A 27,176-nucleotide genomic window follows, 5' to 3' on the forward strand; every position below is an offset into this window, starting at 1 on the left:
GCCGGCCTTTATAGGTGCTCGCTAACGGCACTTGCGCCAACAGTCTGTTAAGGATCTTTTGTCCTTGTATTGTAGCAGATGGCATGATGGACCACACTAGACTCCAACATGTACGTGTAACATTGTTTACACGGCCACGTTGTCAGTAAACAAGGACACGCTGTAGGTTAAGTATGATCTTTTGAAAGGCATCACACGTCGACAACCTATTGTCACTAAGATTAATTTGAACTGCTCACCGCATTGCGCGGAAACGTCTTGCCCTTGGCACTCTACCAAGAGCGAGTGTTTGGCACGTCCGACCACAATAAGTTTGCAACAGACAAGCAACACTGCGAATGCCTGCACTTATGCCACCTTTTGACTCCCATTTAGAAACTATAACAGCGTCAAGGACAACATTTCCAACCCGAACAGGAAAATTCCCCTACAACCACTTCTGCCCTTCACAGAGAACAAATCAACCAATTGTCGGGATTTTTTATTATTTTATTTTGCCATTGTTAAAACGTTCACCTCACAGTGATAGAATACTTCCTTAATTATTTTGCTGCAAGCCTTAGCAACTCTTCTTTTCACAGCGTAGTGTGCTCACTTATTGCGCCGAATGCTTACCTTCTTTTGGAACTCCTTAACAAGACTCGTCGAGTCAATGTCCACGCTTAAATCACGTCAGAAGTTGCTGGCAACATTCACCCTGGTAGCGATGAGCTGTGTTTAATATTGAGATGAGTTTAATGTCTGAATTCTCGCCTTTTAGAGTCATTTCAGCGTACGGTTGAATGCGGCAAGGGGAAACCCTCCACCAGCAGTGGATAAGCAGGAGGGCTGCACCCGTCAGACGCGGAGGATGAACGGAAGAGCCGGCAAAGGTGCAGGAGCGCGCACTCGAATTGTCGCGGTTGCTAACCGACGACGCCAGCGGTGCAATTGCGGCCGGGCCCGTTTCAGAGCAAAGGTGGACCGATCTCTCCCCGCAGTTAATCCCACGGGTTTCGCGCACGATTCCAGTGGGAGAGAGGCCACGCGGGGGGCAGGGTGAGGGCTCGCACTGTGAGAAATGGGTCTTTAATGAGCGGCCCGTGTGCCACTGAGCAGTAAATATCAGTGTTTGGCGTGCTGCGGAGACGGGTCGTGTGGCTTCAAACGCACACGGCCCAGGAATAATATCGAGAATTTGTTGTGTTTGATATCCTTTGTGGCCAGAGGGTACGTGGCATGAGATTTCTCTGTTTAGCTTTTGTAAGGAGGTATGTAGTACATCATATCGAATGGTGCGGGTGCATGCGTTGTTTAATTCGCTCACAGCACTATGATCTAGCTGACCTTTGTTCGATTCCTTGCCATGCACAACCAAAGCACGTGGTGTCTGAACCTGTCATGGGCCTCATCTCAATCGACTCAGCTTTAAAAGAGAACTTGGTGCAGTGTGTGTGTGTGAACACCAGCACGGTGGAGACAAATCTGGCCAAGTCTGATACAGGCCACCGTACTTCTTTGTGTACGATGCCAGCATTATTAGAAGGTGCTCATTAAGTGCACTTACCCCGACAGTAACGGCTTCATGAGGAATGTGTGTGTTTTTATGTGGGTGATATATAAATACAAATTACACAGTTAAAAGTGTACCACTAGTCTCGTGGCAGTGCTGAGCTAATTAAGGCAATTCCACATTTCGAGGTTGGGGACATTCTCTCTTTAGCATAAGTGTTCTTGAATTGCTGCAATGTGGTACTCATTTTAGGGCCTCTGCGGCGGATGTTGAGTTGAGTCGACGCGGCCTTGGGAATTTAACTCATGACTTCACAACTGAAGGTTCTTATGCTCCTGCCTTCTGAACGTTAGGCGAGACAAATCATATCTCATCAAATTATAAATAATTCCATGCGGTGCTTCATTATAATACGTGCAAAATATCACAGCAACATTTTAACTTTATATATTTTTTGTTGATACATACAAAATTTCCAGATATTTGTATATATCTACATATTTGTATATACCCACATGTATATGTGTGTGTATATTTTGCATATATAGTTGATATACAAGCGGTGATATTAATTTACTGTTGAATAACATTACAGCGATTTTGAAGCACAAATTATACGACTGGAAATAGTTTTGAATCAAAAGTTTAAATATATTATGGTGGATCACTTTTGTCCGATAATAAATTAGTTTATGGACATAATGCACTCGGTCACAGCATTGATTATTTGTATGTCACTGGTTTCAACCCTTGGGGTAGAATATCTGAACTTGAATGTTAAATTTACAATGGTTGTCTGTATGGCCTGCTTAATAGCGGACAGTTGCTGCAAGCTACAACCATGCAAATGTTTGAATGCTCAAATGAACAATGGGGCGTCACTTATCTGTGCTGGCAGAAACATTCCACATTACCATGGTAAGAGGCAGTCTATAGTTACACCAACTACTAATGGCTTCCCTCAGAGTGGCATTTATTTTCTTACTGGAGGAAATATACGCAGACATGAGGATTCTAATTTTCAAACATCTGATTGAGACAAGAGTTCTAACTACGGTGCAACCTGGCTTCCTAATTTATCGGTGATAATAATATATTTCACTGCCTGCCTCTGCTTTTAATATGTAAAGATATGCACGTAATTAAGTTAATATTTATGATATTAAATAACAAATGACTACCACTAGTTTTCTCAGGAAAGGCTCACTCAGTCTCGAGACTTTCCAATACTGTAATGTACTTTACTCAGGACAGGAAAGCCTTACGGAGACTGACCCATGAGATTGGAATGTGGAAGTTCCAACACTGGTTCAGGGCCACCAATGGAGATGGAGTGCCACTCAACAATTCGCTTCAGCAGGAGAGGGAGAATAAGGGGTATAGAGAATGGAGGCGATAAACTGACGGCTCAGTGCTGTTAGAGCAAAACAATCCTTTATCCTTTGTTGTACCTGTCTATGATTAGCACTCACCAGACATGAGTCTGGAAGACATTGGGCATTTCGATTTAAAATTCCGCTCACATTGACACATATTTGAAATGTCTGCATTGGCTGCTTGTTAAGAACCTGATCGCCGTATGAAATATTAATCCGCCTGCTCAGGTTTGAGCCCAAAACTTCTGCTCTGAACTTAATTGAGTTGTGAAAGAAACATCAACTAAGCGTGTCTCTCTGTCACATCAAATGTTATTTGATGTGCCGTGGGTTCAATTATTGTGGCCTCGGTGGGGGAGGGTTTAAAATGTTGCTCCGAGACTGTGAAATGGTTTGATTTGTCCAATGATTGACCAAACAAGAATATCTTGTGTTTGATAATTTCCAGGAAGCTTCCAGATCTGATCTGTTTCATGTTCTGTACTGTTAGCGGTGCAACAAATTTAGCATATGTATCATACACTTGCAAGAGATGCTTTGCAAATGCAAAGGCAGTCTCATATGATTTATGTAAATAAGCAAAGAATGATCCCTGCTCCCTTCAGATACTTATGAGAAACTGTTGGGGGAAATTGCTATTAAAACGCACTTATTAAGACCTGCATAGTCAGGACCATTCCTGGTTGTCTTTGTCTTCCCAGTCCTGATATTTACTCATGACACCACATGTTTATATAAACATTAGTTAGTTGACCTCAGTGTGGCCCAAGATGGGTGTGGATATTACTCCCCACTGATATTATTCATGGCTAAGATTTGAACAGAGGCTGCTATAATCATAGAGCAGTGAACCAGCCACTCTGCGCTCCCCTATACATGGAAGAAAAAGATGCCTCACACAATCTTTTACTGGCTGTTCCGGCAATTGCTGTTAGCGAGTACCTATGATGGTTGATACGGCACACAAAGAGGTGAGTGATCAGCACCATGCTCCGCCACTTTGTCTCCCTCGTGCTGATATTTGCAAACCACCGTGCCACTGCGTAGGGAAGGCCCAGGGCCAGTTCAGATATTTCTCACCAATGTTGGCCCTATATAATTTACCTATACACAAACATATACACGCCCACAGAACCCTGCCTACGCAGTTAAAGATTATTTGGTTTGGGGGCTTGGAAGACAATTGAAAGGCAGCACGTTTAAATCCTGCTCAGGCATCAACTTAGCCCATCAAACTTCTGGGTTTCCTTTTCTGAATAAAACGTTGAGGTAAGTTAAACGTGGTTATGGTATGGTGCTGTTGACCTCCCACAGAGTGGTAGTCCTTTTACGAATCTGAATGAGACAATGGGCTTCGATCAATCAACCAAGATTTGATTTCACCTGTATGGCCTTCATGTTGCGAGTTGAGCATTCCGATCACAGTTCAACCTGGTCATATTATTTTTTAGATAAACGAATAACTGTTACTATATTTATCATGTCTATCTTGTCTTCTATTGATTATTGCGGCAGCTAACATGCGTTTAGCACTGCCGTGCCCGGGTCTCTTTCGCTTGCTCCACACTTTCAGGACAGAAGAGAGATGTATAACTCGCCAGTGTCTGCGGGAGCAGGGCTGAGGGAGTAACAAACCTAGAAGTTCATTGGAGTGCTCTCTTTGCAGAAGCCCTTTCAAAGCATTTACATCAATTCAGCTCCTCATTGTGTTCGTGTGGTTCTGCAAACCCCTTCTTAATTGACGCAGAGTGCTTGTCCATTTTTGTTATCTGAGATTTGTGTTTTTTTCCACTAGGGGCGGCAAATGTCTCGTCTGCGTGGAAAAGAATCGTTAATGAGTGGGCGTAAGTGCGTGTTGAGCATTTGAGGGATGCACAGAGCCTTGGTGATACAACTCCTCTATTAAAGAATTTGAGGAATGGCCGCCTGCACAGAGGGGAAACTTTTGGAGAGTTCCCGTTTAAAGCCAGCATTGTATTCACCTCATTAAATTTAAAATCCATCCAGATGGCACTGTTGGCAGAGCGCTCAACTCGGAATCAAAAGGTTACCGGTTGAAATCTTGGCCGTGGCTCAACTGAAGCTCGCCATAACCTCCGTGATGACTCAAGCGAGAACCCACTACTCTTTTGGGACATCTACAGTGGTTGTTCTATGCCAAGACGGGCTTCAGCCATAGCTGCTGTGGGATTTCTGCAACTCTTTTCAGGTCGCCTCGAGCAAGGGTAGCAACGTCGTAGCTTGAAACTGCTTCCCGTCTTGTCACAAGTTTTCCCACGCAGCACTTGAACAGGACCAATGCACATTGACTCGTCGTGCCCTACTCTCGTTTTTTTTGGTATTTTCAAGGCTTGAAGGAAAAGTTGAGAGTGTGAACGCAATTAGCTGTTTACACAATAGGCCGAAGACCGAAACCCATCGCTTTCACATTAAATCAGTGCCTCTGATTTCTACACGGAGAAAGTATTTAAGAGTAAATACATGTAATTTCGTTACATTTGGGGGCTTTAAACAAAGGGTGTTTTGTCTTCATAACGAAATAAGCTTACAGGACTTCCTGAGGACGTAGAATCTCCGTGTGAACGGACTTTCCCTGATTGTGTTACGGTAAATTGTATTACAGGGTTAAGTTTATTGCTCAACACTACTGTTGATGACCTGAGTTTATGGGGACCAATAAGTTACACTTGGGATTGTAATGTACGTCAGAGTGCCAGTTATCATCAACAGTGTTCACCATTCGTATTCACCTGTCAAACGATACAACACGTATGTATGTATCTTGAACTTATTTTGCGCCGTACATAGCCAGGTGCGGGATATATCATTCTGTCCTGATTCAACACAAAGATAAAACACGGTCCCAATCGTTACTCTGAATTCACCATCTCTCCTCTAGGCGCGTCTCTATTGTGCATTGTCTTACTCCTGATTCATTCATCATTGTCAGCTTTGTCCACTGTTATGTCAAACATCTGAGACACCTTCCCAAATGAACACGAGGCAATATTCATCTCCCCTGTCAGCCCTGTGGATATTTGTTGAAATTCCATATTCCCATGACGAGGACCATAAATACAAAAAAACAGCCAATGTGGGCTTTGCACAAAGTGGTACTCATTTTCGTCACCTCGGAGGGACAACAGGCTCACTCCAATCTCCTTTCAGGATTTTAATTTGCAAATTCACACGCTTTAATCCCAGCACCATGCAGTGGATTTGTCCCTGGAGTCTTCCTTGGGCCAGTACCCTGGGCTGTGCGTCAATAAGTTTACATGGGGTCCGTAGGAAGCAGCAGATGGGATGGGAGGGCAAATTTGAGCCAAAAAAAAGTGATGGTTTTGAGGGAGAATGCACACCGGAGGTAAACTGGCTCTGCTGACTGACAGTGCTGCCTAATGAACCAAGCAGGCGCTGTGTTAACTCAGCCTTTGACGTTTGCGATCACTGAGGCTACAACAAATAATGTAAACACACATGACAGGAGCGTGAACTTTTTCCAAAGGTGGCTGGGAGCACCCTATAATAATATTATTATGCAACCGTGTGGTGCTGCTACTGCAGCGCATGACTTACAACCTGAAGGTTGTTCAGATTCAAGGCTGGAATGGGTTGATACATCGAGTAATGCTTTGTGGGAAGTCAAACATGATTCTCCCATGCTGAACTGGTCCCCACTTCAATTTGTATTTGTTCATGTGTGTGTACATGCGTGTCGAGCGGCGGAGTAGTGGTTCGCGCACCACACTACAAACTCGGACCCCAAGTTCGATTCCCGTCCGTCATCTTAGCCTCACATTGACACCTGACGTGACTTAGAAACATCAGCGCAGGGGGCACGGAGATGGCCGGACGTGGTGCTGCCCATGCCACCTCCAGCGTTAATAGGTATATACACAGACACAAGTGCATGAGCGTGCGTGTGTTATAGTGTGCGTGTGTGGGAGCGATAGTGGAGTGGTTAGCCCTACACTGCGCAATGAACCCGGTGACCCGGGTTCGATTCCTGCTCACGGCCAACACCCAGTGACTATTATCTGAACCGGTCCTGGGCCTCCCCTAGGTCGACTCAGCCTCAAATGAGTACCTGGTGCAGTGTGTAAGCATCACCACTGGGGAGACAAAAGCGGTCGGGCGTGGTGCTGGCCACCCACCACCGTGTACCGTTCCGGCCTTCAGAGGTGCTCGCAAACAGCACTTGCTCCTACAGTCTGCTAAGGCTATATGTGGGATTTTTATCTTTTGTCTTTATTGTGTGTCATAATGTGGGGAGCGGTAGTGTAGCGGTTAGCGCGCTGCGCTACGAACCCGGCGACCCGGGTTCGATTCCTGCTCACGGCCAATACCCAGTGACGATTACCGGTCCTGGGCCTCCCCTAGGTCGACTCAGCCTCAAATGAGTACCTGGTGTGGTGTGTAAGCATCGCCACTGGGGAGACAAAAGCGGTCGGGCGTGGTGCTGGCCACCCACCCCCTCGTGTACCGTTCCGGCCTTCATAGGTGCTTGCTAACAGCACTTGCCCCTACAGTCTGTTAAGGCTGTACGGGGGATCTTTGTCTTTTGTGCGTGTCATCGTGTGCGTGTGTCATAGTGTGCGTGCTCGGTGCGTAAGTCTTCTGAAAAGCGGCATTAATAAACAGATGCACTTTAGCCCCTTTTATCCACTGGCAAATATCGCCGACGCACATCGTGTGATACGAGGCACGAGAACGCATTCACACACAACGAACATTTGCAAGGCAGTGGGGATTGTTTACGTAACCTCAATATGATGGGCGTAGATGAGTAGACTGGGGAAGCTACAAATATGTGCTCAGCTCCAAAGATTTCATTCAAAATGCAATTATTATGATTCTTATACCCAGGAAAGATTCACCGAGTCTATAAACCCATTTTTCAGGGGGGGGTCTTAGATATGTATTTATAGTAGGGTGCGATGTTGCTATGTGCAAGCCTAATTGAGTAATTTAGAGGTAATTTTTCAGCACCGGAGAACCCGGAGCGGACCCACCGCAGGACAGGGGGAGAACGCACAAACTCCACACAGAAAAGCAATCGAGCCCTTGCCAATGCGAGTATATATAGATCCGTAGATCCGTTTGCGTGCTGTATGTGTAAACAACATGCATACTTTTTTTGTTTGTTAACTGAGACTGGAGCAACTAAGTCCTTTTTTTTTAAGAGTTACGGCACAGTGGTTTGAATTCATGAATTACAACAGGAATGCTGCAAGTTCAAATTTGTTGTTGAGCATTGACTGGGGCCCATTCCAAAAACCATCGCACAGTGCTCCAACCGCCATGCCACTGCGTCGTCAACATCAGTTGTTCGGTGGGAGTCTTGGCCCCCGTCATGGAAATGTGGAATTTCTGTCATTGATTGTAACTATCACAATGGTCATTTGATCAGGCACAGGCAGTGACACTTTATTTTTGCCCAAAACATTAAACCGCCACAGTCCGCCATGCTCGGCTGCTTTTTTGTAATTTAATTGGCTACGCTCAGACACATTTTGGGGAGAAATGTATGCAAGCGCAGCGGGTGAAATGGCTTGCGTGTTCATGCATGAGAATTTATGTGCATATTACAAACCCTGTGTATTTGTCTTTGTGTGTGTCCTCTTAAATGAGGCGTTATGAAAGCATCGAAAACACACCATCATTAAAACCCTCAATTTTTTATGCAAGCTACAGTTTTACATATACCGATGGTCTATGCGTACACACACACAAATTCACAATAGCACCCTTTTAAAGGTAATTCGAGATTTTTTTAGCAGGCACCTATTAAGGAAGTGTGCTGTGGCGAGCACCACACAGATCCAGCCACATTTGTCTCATCAGAGCTGATGTTTACACAAAGAACCAAAAACGAATTTAGAGCTGACTCAACATATGGAGGGTTCAATCCATGCCCAGGAATTGAAATCCATGCCCAGGGTTTATTTAAATGATTGAGCAGTGCTCTAAGCAGCAACTGTGCCACCACACATGACAAACACGTGCAGGTTTTGGTAATATAAATGCCCGGTACCCTTAAATCGCAAAAGCAGACGACTCTGTACCAAACCTGATATTAAATTATTGTCTGATACATTTAAAACTAATCATCTTAACTACAGTTTTTAAGCTATTTTTTGTTACAAATGAAATCATGAATATTAATGGACTCTGCCTTGGTGAAAAATGCCTGAAGCTTGTAGAAACGTTAAAAAAACCATCTCCAATAAGTGTGGGTTAAAATGAACAAATATGCAATTACATTGGACTTTGAGACCTAATTTGCTTGGCATTTTGGATGAGCTTCATTAGGCATAAGCACATTTATGCACATCACCACGCATACGTATGCTCACCAATAGATATGGATGGGCACTCATATCCCCCATGCATAAGGACAAATTCCCTGAGTTGAACATGAGAGGCTGTAGGTGCAAGAGCTGTGAGTGAGCACCTATTGAGACTGACACGGTACATGATGAGGGAGTGATGTGAGTGCCGATGCCCATACACTGCACCAGGTACTCATTGAAGGGCAAGTCGACTTAAGGGGGGGGGGCAGGACAGAATCAGATACATTTTGTCACTGATGTTAGCCATGGCTAGGATTCAAACTCAGGTTGGTAGGTTCCTTGTACAATGCACATACAACAGTGCCACCACTTTCTACATGCATACGCGTGTGTGTGTGTGTGGGGAGCGGTAGTGTAGCGGTTAGCGCGCTGCGCTATGAACCTGGCGACCCGGGTTCGATTCCCGCTCACGGCTAACACCAGTGACAATTATCTGAACCGGTCCTGGGCCTCCCCTAGGTCGACTCAGCCTTAAATTATTACCTGGTGCGGTGTACAGACATCGCCACTGGGGAGACAAAGGCGGTCGGGCGTGGTGTTGGCCACCCACCCCCTCGTGTGCCGTGCCGGCCTTCATAGGTGCTCGCTAACAGCACTTGTCTCTACAGTCTGTTAAGGCTATACGGGGGATCTTTGTGGAAAGTTGTGGCACACCAAGGCCGTAGCCATGGAGTCAACATTGGGGGGGACCAAATCTTCCAGGGTGTCTGGGGGTCCCCCCCCAGAAAATAATCTAAATTTGAAAACTAATTTCGTGCCATTTCCTGCCTAAAATATGAAAATTCACTTACACATAGGATGGACGTTTTATTTATTTTTTACAATAATGTCTAATAGTGTATTGTATTACATTGCTCTGTTTTTTTCTTTTTTACATTTTTTTGTTTCATTGTATGTAATGGCAGAGATTAGGGATTAATAAAGTACAACCATAACCACAATCATATAAACAGAAATCTATTTTATAGCAATATATTGGGGAGGGGGGACATTTTGAGCATATTTATTATAATTACGGCCTTGTAGAACACGCACACATATACATGCGTACACACAAATGCAAAAGACAAAGATCCCCCAAAAAGCCTTAAAAAATGTTGGGGCAAGTGCTGTTGGCGAGCACCTATGTTAGGCCGGTACAGTACAAGAGGGGGTGGGTGGCCAGCACCACGCCCAGTCGCATTTGTCTCCCCAGTGGCGACGTTTACACATCGCACCAGGTAGCGCAGCATGTCAAGCACTGCGCCACCACTCCCCACCACCACATGAGTGCACAAACAGACACGTGCATTTTTACACACACATCGTGCGCTGTGACACTATCTATATGGAAACCGCAGTTCAGTTCAGCCAATAGAGACGTAAAGTAACACGCAAATGATCTGCGGTTAAGACCACAAATTCCATGCTCTGTTGGGCAATTTAACAAGACACACCACTGAAGATTAGAAAACAAATTACCTCAGCTTATGTCAATTCGTATACAATGTTTGAGGTTATACAGAATATTCATTCGGGCCAATTATGTGCAAGTATTCACGAGTGTGCCTTCCTTTAACAAGAACCAGATTAGACCATTCGATTTTTTTTTATAGATTAAACGTATAAAAGAATAACGGATAATTTCAGAACATGGGAAGCATCATAAACACCTTAGTATGGTATTCTTTGGGTCTTTCGGTAAAGTCACGTAGATAGGTTCAAATTAATAAAAATAAAATAAACAAAAACCACGACGTTTTGATCGCAACACAAGCGATCGTCATCACACGACACCCACGTTCATTACTTTGTAATCTGAATAAAGGGTTGCACCAACTAACATGGGATTAATAGAATGTGATTTATTGACTGAATCCAATTAAAATGAGTGTGGGATGTTCTGTTCTTATGTCATCAGTGACTCTCAGTCAGAAATTGAAATTCTACGGTCGCATAGCAGAGAACTGCTGCTGCCTTCCCACAAAATGGCACGAATTATTTTGCCTCTAGAAAGATAAATGGGCTGATTTGACCCACAAACAGGAATGTAATTATATTCTTTCTGATTATAAGAAGTCTCTTCTTCATCCAATGTGTTGCAACTTTAGCACACCGGTGTTTTAGGCAGCAGACAAAAACCGCAGCCCATTATCAAGGTTAGGTGAATGTACGACACATATATGATCTAACCCAAAAAACATTAACATGAATAACATTGGTCGTGGAAGCCGACGTGTTAAACATGTGTAATAGAGTTCACGACTCTTGGACGCCGGAGTTGGAGGCACACGGGTTTTATTCACACAGCACGGTTCTGGCATACAACACTAGAGGGGGTGTCGGCCCCCTCACCCGGCTAGCTGGAGATACACGCGCTAGCTACTTCCTAGCCTGCCTCCTAGTCCTCCTCTAACGGGCTAGGGGAGGCTATCTGGCCCGACACTGGTAAGTCGGGCCCGGTACCCTGAGTCCCAGACCAGCGCTGACAAGAGCACCGGCTCTGGATCTCGGGACCACGCCGCTGGCTCGGTCCTGTTCGGCCCTGATAAGGACGGCGAACCAGGGGAGTCCAGGGCTCTAGCTAAGACGTCTTCAGTCTTCACTGGTCAGCTTCACAAGAACCCCGAGCCCTCCGATACATCCCCTTTTATACCCAACCCCCCGCTGAGGGGTGGGGCCCCCCCGGGGTGCCTGGCGCGGACGTCGTAGAGAGCACCTCCCCGTGCACTCACGTAGCCCCGCCCACTGTGTTTGTTTGCCATAAGCTGCCATGCATAACGGGCTCTCTCTCTAACACCCCTACACATGCTTGACTATCCAGTGTATACCTAGAAAAACACACTGGCATATATTTCTATTTGTATTTGTGTGTAAGCATGTTGATTGCTTGCATGTGTACATGTGTGAGTGGGGAGCGGTAGTGTAGCGGTTAACACGCTGCTCTACGAACCCGGCGGCCCAGGGTCGATTCCCGCTCAGGATCAAAACCAGCGACGATTATCTGTACCGGTACGGGGCCTCCTCTGGGTCGACTCAACCTCAAATGAGTACCTGGTGCGATGTGTAAACATCGCCACTGGGGAGACAAGGGCGACCGGGCGTGGTGCTGAACACCTCATCCCCTTGTGTGCCACGCCAACCTTCATGGGTGTTGCTCTCGAAGAGCACTTGCCCCAAAAAGCCTACATGCCTGGATGGGATCTTTGTTTTGCCTTTATTTGTGATAATACTTTGAAAATCAATTCGACGGATCGTTGACGAATCTTTCCGTCATTTCACACGGCACAGATTGCAATCCTTTCTGGCAAGCACTTTATGTTTATTCAGCGTATCGTCAAATGGTGCAGACCTATCTGGGGACACACACTCTCCTGCCAATACGGTCCTATTATCTAAAGAATCAACACCCGCACAACTCCATGCAATGCTGATTTCAAGATGATGCAGTGAGCACATTCCATCATCCGAAAATGTAAATTTACTTCAATTATTATAAGAATGGTATTAAACATGTTTTATTTTACACACTATCATACCTATTACAATGCAATTGCATATATCGATTTACCTATAACAGTTCTGTATTTTCATTGAACCTCTGTAGCAAGTAAGGCGATTCTGTATATACGGTATTGTATATGCATTTGTGCCCATATTTCTTCATATACATCGTACAATCATCAATCAATCACACTTTAATTCCGAATGCACCCTTCACAATAAAATTGTCACAGAGCACTTCACAAGTAAACATGCCATTTCATCAGTCGAATTTAAGGCACATAAAATAATAAAAGGTATGGGTTAAAAATGTAGAAAATAGATTATGAAATACATTCAAGCCTGATTTTAAAAAACACAACTCCATCCTTATCAGATGGCATTCATGGTGCACTACGCATCAACAAAATGCTAAGAAGCAGGCTGTACCGGGGCACCGCAGTGGCGAGATGATCGACCCCGACCCTGACTCCTGTATATTCGGAGTTTGCATGTCTCTCTCCGTGGTCGCATGGGATTTTTCTCTGGGTCCTCAGATTTTTCCCTCCACATTTATAGTCAACACCATCCACGCGTTTAGAATATTTGGCTGCTGTAACATTTCCACGTGATAAGCCTACTTCGTTGGGCTATCATTTGTGGCCAGATCACTTCTGAATAAGAGCTGCGTAGCTCATTGGGCCTTACCTGGTAAAATAAAATAGTTTAGAAATATTGTATATTCTTAGGTTTTTTCGGTAAAGTCACGTAGGTAAAAACAGTATCCTGGAGTCTACAGTATCCTGGAGTCTACAAATTGAGTTGCATTTGTGGTGATTGCTACATTGGAGAAACGAAACGTCATGTTTCTGATCGTGTCCGCGAGCACAAGTCAGATCTGAAACACGGCAGAACTGATTCTTCGGCCGTTGCCGATCATTGCTACAACTCGGTGGGCTCTCATGAAATTGTATTTTCCGAGACCAAGGTTCTCTGCAAACGTCCTGGCTACCATCAAAGGTTTGTACACGAAGCCATACAAATATACAAACACAGACATAATTTCAACCGTGATGACGGTTACAAACTGAGTAATCATTGGAAAGATGTGATTAACCATGCAAAAAAGATTTAACTACACTTATTTGCCAATCTTATTTGACAGACAACCATTACTGTTTAACCATGTATAGTGGTGGTCTTCTTGTTACAGGTTGAGTCACAAACCGCACCTCTCCATAACAAAGGCTCAGCCTTTGTTATGCAGTCTATTCTTAGTCTCAAACCTCACCTTACCATATTAATAATAAGTATGCGGCCCTTGCCCCACCACCTTCTCCAACCATTATATAAACGCAGTGGTAACTCCTGCAATCTCTCATATACTTGATACAGCTGTTGTGGCTGTGACGGTACCACCTGAAGACGGAAGCTTGTGTTGCCTCCGAAACGTCGTGATTTTTATTTTTATTTTATTTTACTTTTTAATGTTTTTACCTACGTGACTTTACCTAAAAAAACCTAAGAATATGAATCATTGCAGTCACGAAAGCTTCAAATCTAGAAATATTGTATAGTTTATACAACTGGACTAAGAATCCTCAAACTCGATCTACGAACCGACAAAGCAAGGCTATGAACCCATGCACCTGGAATACGATCCCACAAACCTGAACGAGCAAGCCAACACACCTGGGTGATGTAACCACACACGCAGAGTAGGAACCCACAAACCCGGGGCCAGGAACTCATGAGCCCAGACTAGGAACTCACATGCTTGTACCAGAAACCAACAAACCCAGATTATGGACCCACTCCCTGAGCACGAAAGCAGGCCCCACAAACCGACCACCAACGAATGGTGGCAAGCTGACAGACAGATCACCCTAAAGAGAATTGTATCCCACCAAATGGATGGGTCTCCAGAAACCTTATCAATGATGTGCATAAACTCTCCGCTTCTCTGATGTCAATTGGGAGGGCGTTCCACTCGACGTCCTCCCAGGCTCCCTGTTCAAGCAATATGCTCCGGAACTCGCCATCACGATAAGGAACATCGCAAATGCCTCATTCCCTACGGGGTGTTTTCCATCCAACCTCAAATCCGGCCTGGTTTCCCCCCTGTTAAAGAAACCAAGTCTCGAACCTGATGACCCCTCTAGCTATTGTCCCATCACTATTCTCTCCAATCTCTCTAAACTCCTCCAAAGACTCGCCCTCGCCCAGCTCAAACCCCATATCACCTCCTCCCCAAACTACTGCTCCTTCCAGTCATCTTACCGTCAAAACTACTCCACAGAACAGCACTCACCAGAGTCCTCGGTGACATTTTAGTCCGGTCCTCCTTTGGCAACCTCAAAACACTTCAAAACAACCTGGCACGCGTCGTCATTGGCCGCACTCATCTTCGGCTCGACTCGCCTCTCTCTGCGCCCTCCACTGGCTCCCCATTGCCAGCAGGGTCACATACAAGATCGCCTGCTTCTGCCACCGCGCCTTCACATCTGCCTGCCCCCCGTACCTCTCTTCACTATTGACGACTTGCAGCTCAGCACACGGCAGATGCCTTTGCAATGCGACTCACGACCTCCTCTTGATACCAAGATCCAGGACGGTCACGTCTATGCGCCGCTTCTCGGTGGCTGCCCCGACAGTCTGGAACGCCATCACCCCTCTGCACATTCGCAGCATCACCTCCATCGTCTTCTTCAAGAGACACTTAAAAACTCACCTCTACAACCTGACTTTCGAGTTACTCTCAGCTAGGCTCCACACCTCTGAGTTGCGGCCATTCTGTCCGCAAATTTGCACGTGTTACAAATTGCAATATTATTATTAACAATGGAATGAGCGCCCTCCAAAAGTAGCATGCCTAAACCCAGGATACCACAAGGAGGCTCTGTGTCTCACATATGAAACTTCTGGAATAAATATATCTCTGAAAAGTTCAGAGAGGTAAGCAGCAGCCATGCCACCCAAGGCCTTGTATATTAGGCAGAGGAGTTTAAATCGAATTTTCAAGCGGACCGGCAACCAATGTAGATAACTCAGTGCCAGTGAGGACTATGGCGGCTTCATTCTTTAATAGTTGGAGGGGACTAATTAGTTTGTGTGGTCGACCAGCGTACAATGAGTTTAAATAATCAAGCCTATAAGTTATGAATGCATGACTCAGAGTTTCTGCTTCTTTTTGACTTAAGAAGGGGCGCACACGGCGGGCGCAGGTTTATGCTCAAGTCCTAGATGACAATAAAAGGCGACATCCCAAACTCTTTATAGATGATGATGGAATTAATCATTTTACGACGTAATGAGTTCAGGTCAAATGTGTCGAGGTTTGCAACCATTACCATCATCCATTGTATATTCAATGCCACAATCCATCCCACTGTGCACACACACTGATCTATTTGCCCCATATTCTTGGTTCTTTCGGTAAAGTCACGTAGAAGGGAAATAATAAATAATAGAAAATAAAATTTAAATTCTCACGACGTTAAGAAAAAAACGCCACTTTTTTCAAAAAAATTCTTGCTGTGGTTTTCACACCTGATGAAACGTCGTGAGAATTGTATTGTTTTATTTTAATTAATTTATTATTTCCCTTCTACGTGACTTTTACCGAAAGAACCAAGAATATGAATCCCTGCAGTCACGAAAGCTTTAAAACGAAATGTATTTGCCCCCATCTGCATTGGTGGTCATCCTCTTGGGTGTGTTTTCTGCTTTTACTGCAGAATTACCCACGACATTGACCCCTACGATGGAGTGTGTTGTATAATATTGTTTAAAACATGTCACAGTCCGAGTGTCACATTGCTTCAATGACCAGTGGGGTGGCACCGAGACAGTGGTGTCAATTCCACATTCCCACGGGAACAGCCACTCTCTCCAAAAAGACAAACCACCATCGACTTCTCAGAAAGTGGCACTCATTTTATTCACACAATTATTTTGTAGGGTGGGACTTTTACAAGTTTTTAAAATATTGTATAGTAGAGCAATAACTGATCATTCATGAATGTATTAATTTATTATTTGGCCAGAAAAAAATAAACAACTCATTTGAGTTGTAAGACTCGTTGTCAAGATTGTGTGCTTGGTATGTTTTGGTCAATTCCTTCTTTAGGTATGTTGGCCTATAAGAGGAAACCAGACTGGCTGGAGCAAGTAGAAACACGTGCATTGAAGGGAATACCAGGCAAGCACAAGACTAGTTTAACAGGCCATGCACTAAATTTCGATTTAAAGCTTTCGTGACTGCAGGGATTCATCTTCTTGGTTCTTTCGGTAAAGTCACGTAGAAGGGAAATAATAAAAAAAAACATAATAAAATAATTCTCACGACGTTTCGGCTACCTGAGGACGGCTGCTTGCGTTGTTGCCGAAACGTCGTGAGAATTATTTTATAATGTTTTTATTATTATTTTATTATTTCCCTTCTACGTGACTTTACCGAAAGAACCAAGAAGAGGCCACGCACTATTGATGGGACTCAAAAATGTAGAACCGCTCCAGATGTATTACAATTAAACTGCTGAAACATTTTGGTCTAGAAGGGAAGGCGTGTAGGTTAAAGAACCCAATGTTGTTTTATTAAAATTTCTGTGGTAATGCAAACCTTTGTATTTAAACAAAAATATGTATGTTTGCAAGTCACTGCCTTCTAAATATTACAACTTTTTTATTAATTCATTACCATCTGCTACAAATGTGCTCTCAAATAACTGTGGATAAAGGGTTTGGCAAAAAAATGTCTTGCGATGTGATTCCATTTCGACTTTCTTGTTGTTGTTGTTGTTGTTTTATATCTCTCCACAAAAGAACCTTCTCTTTAACCGAAAATGTTTTTTTATCAACCAGATAATAAAAGTTGTCCTTTAAATATCCTTTTCAGATGTCATGTGGTGCTACTCTGAGATTAGAGATTTAGAACATAAAATAACCTTTCACTGAGCAGCAATATTAAATATTCTTCAGATTTCCCAAAGGATATGTTTATACAATTTCAATGAAACATCGAGGCTAGGAATAACCGCCATGCAATTGTGGCTGATGTCCAAGTGCAGAGGATCACACATTTCACGGCAGATGCAGCAAAACTTATATACGAGTGTGAAATTATATTCTTGGTTCTTTCACGTAGAAGGGAAATAATACAATAATAAAAATAAAACAGAATAAAAATTCTCACGATGAGTGTGAAATTATCCAAAAGTGACATTCAAAAATAATGCAATGTAATTATTTAAGGGACTATCTTAAAGAACCACTGTACCCTATTTCACTGTGTAATTACATTTAATATAGATAGAGGAGTTACCATCTTAAATTAGTCTTGCACTGTGATCTGTAATTTACTAACTCTTTTTGCCACTCGTTTTACAGCGTGTTTGCATCTTTTGAAGGTGTCTCACCGCATGCAGTGGGAGCATGAAAGCAGCAAAGGAACGGTTGACACAAGTGGCAGTTCACAAACGGCGGCCCTCGGTGAAGGAGATGGGCCCACAACACGCGAGCGAGATAACATCCCAAATAGAATCGAGGCATTTTATGTGGATCCAAAAACACATTATTTTTTTCCCAGTCATCAAACCATTTCTTAGCCGAGGGGGAGGAAGTTTCAGATATCGTACTCGACCATCTGCTGCAAATGTGCTCTCAAGTAACTGAGGAAGTTCCAGATCTCATACTGATTTCTGCTTTCACAGTAGGGACAACGATACAATTCCTGGACGAGAAGGTCTAAACTGTGAACATCATCAAAGAAGCAAGCCCGATCGTTGGCAACACAACTGTTTAAAATAGTTTTACACAGAAAAGAAATACCTCAAAAACTATGGTGACACATCATCAATTATTCTTCTCGTCAACAAAGCACACATTTGTAATGACTTTAACTTCACAGCCATTAGCCTATTACTGACCCACAAAAAATTAACCCGTAAAAACAACGTTTTTCACTATAAATCCTTTATATGCGTGGCATCGGTTTTATTTTATTATTCATTTCTGTTTTTCTTGAGTAAGAGTTTCATTTTATCACATTGTTATTTTAAATTAAATCTGAAAATTTTTTTCCTAAAAAGTGGAAAATTTTGGAAAAAAAATTTCACGAAAATAAATTGTCACGCACAACGAGTCTGTGTGCAAAATGTCAGCTCGATTGGATCACGGGAAGTGGGTTAAAAAACGACCGAAAGATTTGCACGGTCATAAGCGCGCAAGCAAGCAAGCAAGTGAACTTAATATAAAGGATTTAAAAAGGGACTCGAACAGAACGGAATTTTCCGACCGTCGGATTGCTCGCCAGCACTCTAATCACAGTGCCACCGCCTGCCAGAAAGAGCCTCTAATCCGTCTACTTGCCTGCATCGCACAGAAAATGGGGACATACGAAATGATAATATACTCACTGCAACAGTCAAGCCACTCGTACACACCCTGTTTAACGTGTCATATACTTGACAGTACAGCATTACCTACCAATCTTGAGCCGTAAACAACTGCAGTTTACTCATTGATGCTCTAGTGGACCTTGACTCTGCTGGTGTTTGCACGTCCAAGGGTTTTAATGTGGGAAGCAGCTCATTACAACCAATTCGGTGCATATTTGCGTCGTAAACAACTGCAGTTTATTTATTGATGCCCTAGTGGACCTTGACTCTGCTGGTGTTTGCACATTCAATGGTTTTAATGTGGGAAGCAGCTCATTACAACCGATTCGGTGCATATTTGCGTCTCCAGCATATACACCCACGTTTACAACATGTACCCACTAATCTTGATTTGAAGCTTTCGTGACTGCAGGAATCCATACGCTTTGGTTCTTTCGATAAAGTTACGTAGGTAGAAAAATAAAAGAAAACAAAAAAAATATTTATAAAATTTAACTAAAACATATTTTTTGTTTTATTTAATTTTTCTACCTACGTGACTTTACCGAAATAACCAACGAGTATGTACTCACTAGTGAGATACCTGTGATTGTTTCCCTGTAAAGGGTGGAACGATGGCACAATGGTAAGTGCAATGCACCACGCACTCCGTCATCCGAGTTCAATTCCCGGCCATGGCTAACATCTGTGTCGTCTGATATCCGAACCAGTGCTGGGTTCCTTTCCCCCCACCCCCCCATGATTGAGATGGCACGAGGAGACATTCACCCAGCAGTGACTTTTAAAAGTGCTGGATGTTATAAAGTTTTTTTTGTTAATATTACCTTCAAAGTGTTATGGCAGCTGTATGGCCATGAAGTGTATTTCAGGCCAGGGGAAGAGAGAGGCCGTTTAGTAATCGGTGCACTTAATTCTAGATTTGAAGCTTTCGTGACTGCATGGATTCATATTCTTAGGTTTTTTCGGTAAGGTCACGTATTAATAAAAGTAAAATAAAAAATAAAATAAAAATCACGACGTTTCGGAAGCTTCTGTTGCCTCCGCCACATGTACATTTATGCAAATTATACGAACGATACTATCAATGATACAACAGAACGATACTACAGTAGAAATGTATATTGAACTTCTTTCGCACCGTACGTGGCCAACTGTGATAATCGAAGGTGCGGGAAATGATACGACTGAATGATACTCCGAATTGACACTACAGAATTAAGTGGTCAACGCACCAGGCCTCTTCACTTCCACAACCCTTGCGACGGCTCCGATTAAGTGAGGATGGCATCGACTATTTCCCACGCCAACTCAAATCCTGTTTGGGAAATCAACTGTGGGGTCTGGACGCGAGTCAGCGTGACTGATTGCGAGAGATGCTGCTGCCACCGTTTCTTGTTTGATTTTCTCATGCAAAGCCCAAACTCGGATTTGTACAAATGTCCAGACGGCAACACGTGCAATGCCCTAATGGTTGAGTTGTGAGCATGTGGATAATGGCCCCCCTTGGAACATTTGGAAACCGACTGTGCACATTTTGTTGTTGCTATCTACGCCTTTCAAAATAAAAATCCATCGCCTTAGCACTTTGTAAATGTCAACAGCTATCTTTGCAGGAAGTCAAACTGTTATTGCATTCGCTCGTCTGTCTGTCCATTGTGTGTTGCATGCACACGATATCGGAGGGATATACACCACGTGTGCCCACGTTCTTGTACGAAAGTGTGCATGTGCACGCACAAATCAGCACAATTAACACGTGCAGAGATCGCCCCTTTTCAGCACGAGGGGAAGTCATTGTGTTCTGCTGTGGTCAGTAATCAATGCTGCTTATTCGCTCTCCTCATTGGGATGTTTAAATTGTACTGTATATAGGAACACCAATACATCTATTTCGTCTGCTGTGTTATAAAATACCTACCGTTCAAGATAGTTTTTGCACAGCACGTGCGCGCGCCTATTGAGTCTCACATCAACATACGATAGACGTGGCCAGGAATTACCATGCCCAGCCACCTTTGTCTCGCCAGTGGGTATCAATCAATCTTGATTTCACGTGCGTGCCAATGTCGCCCTCAAAGAAGTGGGCATCAGTGAACATTACAGCTGAACGGGAGGGGGGGGCAGAGTCTCGCGGGCACGGAGTATCAGGAATGAAAACAAAAGAGACCCGGGGCACGCCCCCTCGGTGGCTAACACAGGCTGAGCAAAGTGAATTTCAACCTGTGCGGAAAAGAAAATCCAACCGTGGTCATATACGACAAATGGTACTCATTCGTGGCTAAGCTGACTACGAGGAGGCCCAGAATCCGTCGAGATACCATCACTGCCTGATTATTCTAGGAGCAAAAGAAGCTACATATGTAGCTGCTACACAGACTCCGCACTTTCAAGGGCCCTGCGCTAAATGCTTTCAATCTATGAATTCCGGTTCAGTGATTCTGCACTTGCTCTATTACTATAGTACTATACTGCCTTCAACTTTTACGAACGACTGGGTGTTACAGGTTAGCGATTTGTCGTATTATCTGGCTGCATAGCAAATGAACAAATACAATTATTTTACTATGCAAGTTAAACATTTATGTGTTTTAATATTTACGTATTTTTTATTTATTTAGGGCCACTTTATAACATATACAGTACTACAGGCCCCGCACTGGCTTCACCCGGCACTGGATACCATGCTCCTCCGACGTTGTTCATGGCCTGGATTCAAACCCAGTTCATAGATAGAGACTGGGTCACCGCTACCAACACACACAGAGACGAAGATTCCACCGTATAGCCTGAACAGACTGTTGGGCCAAGTGCTGCTAGCGAGCACCTATAAAGGCCGGCACGGCACACGAGGGGGAGAGTAACAAGCACCACGCCCGGCCGCCTTTGTCTCCCGAGTGGCGATGTTTACACACCGCACCAGGTACTCATTTGAGGCCGAGTCGACCTAGGGGAGGCCCAGCACTGGTTCAGATATTCATCATCGACGTTGGACCCGAGTAGGAATCGAACTCTGGCGGCCGATTTGAGCGCGCAATGCGCTAACCGCTCCCTACACACGCCACATGCATGTGCATACGGATGAAAACAACTTCAATGCCATAGAGGGGTAGTGAGGATGAGATCTAAAGTATATCCCTCGGTATTCAGGGCTCTCTACTTTATTCAATAGTTCCCACACACTGGCACAGCATCTCACGGAGCAGAGTGCTTCAAAGGGGGCGTTAAGACCGATGGGATCTGTCGAGTCAAACTGGGGACTTTAGAGCTCTCGTAGGAATCTTTGCGGGAGCACACCATTGCGTGCCAGCGCCATAAGTTCTTTGGCAAAGCCAAAGGCCACAACGGATATCTTAGGCGGGGGGCGGGGGGGGTATTAAGGAGGGGTGGCATTCTTTAAATAGGGTGCTCATCGCAAAGTAGTATTTCATATTCTTTGGGTCTTTCGGTAAAGCCACGTAGATATAAAAGTAATTAAAGAAAATTGCGACGTTTCGATCGCAACACAAGCAATCGTCATCTGGTGAAAAACATATAGCGGGATGATGATTGCTTGTGCTCCGATCGAAACGTCGTGATATTATTAAAATATTTTTTCTATCTACGTGGCTTTACCGAAAGACCCAAATAATATGAATTCCTGCAGTCACGAAAGCTTTAAGTGAGATTAAAGTAGTATTTGTTTTATTGACTCAGAACGAATGATAGCCGAGTTCATCCTCGTGCTGGGCTTGAACTTGCATAGTTTCTGTTTGCGAGCTGGGCAGGGGAGGAGGGGGGAGTGGCTTCAAAGGCAGCCCCTTTGAACTGCGAGGTGTCTTTGCACCACTAAGCACTCGTGCGTGCGAGCGTGTGCGCTGTCAGGCATGCACTCTCGGGGTGGAGCACTCAGCACCGGTGTGGTTAGCGCGCTGCACAACGCAGCTCGGTGACTTGAGTTTGATTGCCATTCAACGACGAACATCGTTGGCAGTTAATCTGCACCGGTCTTTTTCTTCCACCTAGGTTGGCTCAGCCTGTAATGAACATCTGGTGTGGTGTGCAAACATCAGCGCTGGGGAGTCCAATGAGGTTGGGTGTGGTGCTGGTCGCCACCACCACTTTGTGTGCTGTGCTGGCTTTAATGGGTGCTCGCTAACAGCATGTACCGCAGCAACTCTATGTCGACTATAAGAGGAACTGTTGTCGTTGTCTCTGTTGTGAGGCAGCTGCCACGCACACACGCAGTCAAATACAAGTTGGACTGGCAGGCAGAGGTCATGAATAGCAGCTTAATGGCTGAACAACAAAAAAAGCAAGATACTGCGTTGGCAGCGATATTCATGCACAAAACAAAATAACACACCACTGTTTTAATGAACGTAACTAAATATACTTGGAAAAATTGCTGTTATTTTTACCCTATTTCCCACGACTATTAATATGCACATTCCCAAACAAGTCAAAAGTCATGTTATTTGGTTGTGGATTCTTCCTATTATCCGGGTGTTTTTTTATGGGGTAAGAGGAATGACCCAAAGTGCTGGAAAATTCATTTTACAGTATCTGCATTTATATGTGAATAACGGTGCAGATGTCAGAAGTTATTTCTAGATAGGTGCGGATAAGAGGAAACATATAACTCCCCCAAGTCAACGTAGACTGATGTTTTGGGAAATTATCATTCTTCAGAGTAAACTATAAAACAAAAACTTTTTATTTTTATTTTCTCAGGGAAAGCCCACTGAGCTATGTAGCTCTATTCTTTGGTTCTTTCGGTAAAGTTACATAGGTAAAGAAAATATAATAAAAATTAAAATTAAATCACGACGTTTCGATTGCAACACAAGCAATCGTCATCAGGTGTGAACACCACAGCAAGAAAATATAAGTATAAATTTTATTTTTAAAGTATAAATTGCAATCGAAACGTCGTGATTTAATTTTCATTTTTATTTTATTTTCTTTACCTACGTGACTTTACCGAAAGAACCAAAGAGTATGGATTCTTGCAGTCACGAAGAATTCAAATCTATGTAGCTCTGTTTCAGAAGCGACCTGGCCACAAATGAAAGCTCAAGGAAGTGGCTTATCATGTGGGAATGTGTCGTGGCCAAATACTCTAAACGTGTTTCTACATATGGAGGGGAAAACCGGAGGACTCAGAGAAAAATCCACACGACCACGGGGAGAACACGCAAGCTCCAAATATACAGCAGGCGTCAGGGTCAGGGTCAGGATCGAACCTACAACCCCCTGTAAACCAGGCAAGGTAGTTAACATCTCTCCACCATGGCACCCTAAATAGAAAGGGACAGGAAAGAGGGCCACCTGATTGACTGAATACTAGCCATAGATCACATATTACACTGTGGTCTCTGCAAAAACACTGAATCATTTCTGGGCTGTGTTGCCTCCGAAACTTCGTGATTTTTATTTTATTTTTATTTTACTTTCATTAATTTAAATGTAATTTTTTTTACCTACGTGACTTTACCGAAAAAACCTAAGAATAATTTCTGGGCACCCTATGTACCGGTTAAATCTGCCATGTGCATGTGGAATGAACACCACTGACTCTGTAGAACCGATATTAATGAGCGCCAGGGGAAAATAAAAATCCATCTATTGTAATCAACTTGACACTTAACTTTGAGTGATAGGTCAGCCGAGTTTCTATTAAGGTTGGCTCAATGGACAAGACAGCAATATGCCCTGGCCACATTCTCCTCTCCTGTGCACATACTGCACCAAATGACTTGTTTATGAAGGCAACATCGACCTACGTTAGCTCCAACATGGGTTCAGATTCGGTGAAACGCTGATGTTGTGTTTGGCCAGTAACTGCGCACATCTCGTCAAACAGGTGTTGGGACATGTTCAGTGGGAAGATTTATACATTCTTATGACAGGAATTAATCAATTTGATTTTTTTTACTGTTGACGTTCCACAAGTTGATACACATTTTGTTCAGCTTAATGAGATGACGATTGTATCACGAACAATTGTCCTCTTGACTTTCTGAATGTGAGCCAAGCGCTTTTCTGCAGCTCCACACAGCTAACTATGTCCATATTCTGACAAGGGTTGCCGGATAAAAAAAACGCACACATGCGCATTGTTCGAGTATATATGCAGGACAAATACAGTTTTTTTTTAATGTTTTGTTTTACAATAATACACTGATGAGAGACCAGCTATCATGATTTTAGCTGTACGGATTTTGACAGGGTAGTTAATGCGAAGGCCTGGGAACTTTTCACCCCTTTTGAAAGCATTTTTTATACAAACGTACACGGAGGTGTGCTAAATACACATCGCCTCATTACTCACGAATATATTAAACACGAGTGACAGCATGTGGGTTGCAAAAACTTCAGAGGAGTTGCTCATTTATCATATTCTGTAATAGCATATTTGAACAAGGCCTGTGAGAATGGAAAAGACCTACACATTCAGCGTTCTGTTTTGTGTTTTTATTACTGTTCAGTGCTGTTAGCCGATCACTGTTTTTATCACAGGTGCTGAACACAGGCACCAAGAGGGCTTATGACAACAGATGCAGCCAGCAACTAACAGCACTCGCAATCGACTCGTGTAACATGGCTCTCGCCCGACTCCTGACTTCAGCAAGGTTGAAGGAAGTTGGCAAAAGCGATGATGGGAGTTCCGAAGTCGTGCAGTTGCGCGGGAAGGAGGCGGGAGAGAGAATTGTTGCGTCTGGCAACGTTACACGGTGCTTGAGAACAGCACGGATAAGAGGAGGTGGACCAGTCTAGTAGAGAAAAGTTCTTTATTTAGGTGGCGGTATCACGACATGAAGTTCATGGGTACCATCATGCGATCGTAGCAATAAAAGAACACTAAGCACCAACCGTCATGCGAACTCTGGCTTTTAGCGGATCATCGAACAAAGACGGTCAATGCATCGCGCGCTGTCAGATGTGCTTTTGTGGCCGTCTGGAACGCTCTTCCTTCAGATATTAGGAAGCCAATGGAGCTATGTACTTTAAAATCTAGATTGAAAACTAATTTCTTTAGAACTGCTGTTGGTGTTTAGTTGGTTGTCCTTCCTCTGCACCTCCGATAAGCATGGTTTGCTACGTACGTGTGAAATAATTTCAAAACATACATAAGAAAGAGAGTGACTGAATGATAGCGAGAGAGAGAGAGTGAGTGGAGTGAATAAGTGAGTGCAGGGTCATCAATAATAAAACATTATTATTGAGGCCAGTATGTTCACAAGCGGGTGATTTCACAGCACATTGTCTGACCACCTATGTCTTCCCAGTACTGAAGTTCACACATTACACAACATATACATAATTATTAAGGCTTGGCCTTAGGGAGGTGCAGAACAGATTTAGATATCAAATCTACTGGAGGTGTTTTTGGTCAGAAAAGCACACTCAGATAAGTGGGATCACAGATCAGTATGCTAACCAGTATGGCACCGATTCATACACACATACACAGATAATTTTACTATGTATAGTACGTATGTATGTTGAACCTCTTTCGCACCTTACATAGCCAACCGTGCTAATCGGAGGTGCGGATTGAGCACCGTAAAATATGTAGCACTTTATTTATTATTTCACATACTTAAGTCACAAACAAACAACGAAACGATTGTAATGGATGCAAAAATGTCCTCACCATTGCCGCAATTTGTCCACGGAAAAGCGAAGCGGAGCCTCAGATCAGAGCAGGCATTCTGACACAAACGCCGTGCGCCTTGTGAAGTGTTCTGCCTGCATTCAAAGTCACACCCCAAAAAAATATATATATACAGATTTTAGAAAATGTAGCATTCGAAAGAACACCTGCAGGGCTTCTTTGCTACCCAGCAGGGGTCTAGTTTTTCCTGTTGCTGCAGCCTCTGCGCGTGTGCATGGGTGCGGGGGTGGTGGTGTGCATTGATTCGCGCGCCGTCAGTCAGGTTCTGGCCTGTCCCTTTCAACGAGCTGCCAAAACCGCACGACGTTTGTCACAAACAGGCACCGTGAAGTGGCCGCAGCGGGCTGATTGGTGCATCGCACTTAACCGCAGGCAAGGGATCAACTCTTCATAAATCACAAAACACTCTCGGTCGTGAATGCAGCATCCGCAAACAAA

General features: G+C 43.8%; 1 protein-coding gene across 8 annotated transcripts in view; it reads right to left on the reverse strand.

The window, feature by feature from the left end:
* The window catches only part of LOC144934742 (neuronal cell adhesion molecule-like), a 262,783-nt gene that overhangs the window by 169,731 nt on the left and 65,876 nt on the right, over nucleotides 1-27,176 (reverse strand). For 7 of the 8 annotated variants that reach the window (XM_078860845.1, XM_078860840.1, XM_078860843.1 and 4 more), the window contains exon 2: nucleotides 26,718-26,812. The exons of the other annotated variant lie outside the window; for it this stretch is intronic. The gene's annotated coding sequence lies outside the window, so the exon portion shown is untranslated. The remainder of the gene's footprint in view (nucleotides 1-26,717; nucleotides 26,813-27,176) is intronic. 8 annotated transcript variants of the gene reach the window in all.

Source organism: Lampetra fluviatilis, chromosome 11 (genome assembly GCF_964198595.1).
Source record: "Lampetra fluviatilis chromosome 11, kcLamFluv1.1, whole genome shotgun sequence".
Taxonomy (NCBI): domain Eukaryota; kingdom Metazoa; phylum Chordata; class Hyperoartia; order Petromyzontiformes; family Petromyzontidae; genus Lampetra; species Lampetra fluviatilis.